We start from the raw sequence: 1,222 nt of genomic DNA, 5'->3' as shown, positions 1-1,222 counted from the left end.
AGAGAGAGAGAGAGAGTAAGAGGGAGAGAGATCAGGTGGTCCTGTAAAATATGGGACTCTGGGCGAGGGCCCTCTTGCCTGAGTCTAAAGATGGTGCCACATATAAGAATAACATCTATTGGATGTTGGGCATGGGGGAGGGAGGAGGGGGAGTGAGAGGAGGGAGGAGGGGACGGGTATATGCATACACAAAGTGTGCAATGTGCACCACCCGAAGAATGGACATATTTGAAACTCAGACTTGGCGGGGGCAAGGGCAACATACGTAACCTAAACATCTGTACCCCCATAATATGCTGAAACAAAAAAAAAAGAGAAAAAAAAAAAAGATGGTGCCATACACATGCTTACTGATTTTCTTCTCTTTTCCTTGTATTTAAAATAGTCACTTTTCAAAGATCTTTGCTTTTATCACTCTCCCGTCCCATCACCTCCACAGAAGGCATACAGCATCACATCCTCCATCAAGCTGTGCCCTGCAGTAGAAGGCTGAAGTCATTGTTTCTGTCTTGGTGCTCATGTGGTGTTTGTGGCTCACTTTTGTTACAGCATCCTGTAGATTTTTACTATATTCTCCTCTGCTATATCACAAGCTGTCTGAGAAAGGTAGAGTATCTAATTCATATTTATATTTCCCCAGGTCTAACACACTCTTAAATATATTGACTAAACTGTATTGAGTCAGATTGCTGGGCTCATATTTTTTAAGTTTATAGGCAAAATTAAATAGATTGTTTTCATATTATATAAAATTACATTACATAAAAAGTGTTTATTCTCATTAAAAGTCACTACGGGGACTCATAGTCCTATTTATGACCCTGCCCATCCTGTGGACATGTCTGTGGCTGCATGACAATCCACAGGTACAGCCCTAGGAAAAGACAGCTGGGCTGAGATATGTGTACATGCTGAGGGAGAAGAGCTCCTTTCGTAAGGTTTTAGCCCATTGGGAGGCACTATAGGCATTTTCTTAAACTGAGGTACTACCCTAAGGGATCTAGCAGTATAGTTGTTGAAAGATTTGAGAAAGTCGTTGAGTGTAAAGATGGGGACTAGTAACAACAAAGAGGGAAGAATAATCATGTGTGAGGACAAACTTAATCATTATTAGCCATAAGAACCATGGTTTTGCTGAATATTGCTTTCAATTGATAGCTTTGTCTTGAAAACAAGAGCAATGGTTGATAAGAATATTCAAGGACTAGATTATAACTTTAAT

The sequence above is a fragment of the Propithecus coquereli genome, unplaced genomic scaffold (assembly GCF_000956105.1).
Source record: "Propithecus coquereli isolate 6110/MARCELLA unplaced genomic scaffold, Pcoq_1.0 Scaffold3, whole genome shotgun sequence".
Lineage (NCBI taxonomy): Eukaryota > Metazoa > Chordata > Mammalia > Primates > Indriidae > Propithecus > Propithecus coquereli.
The sequence above is the reverse complement of the archived record's forward strand: the minus strand, read 5'-3'. Positions refer to the sequence as shown.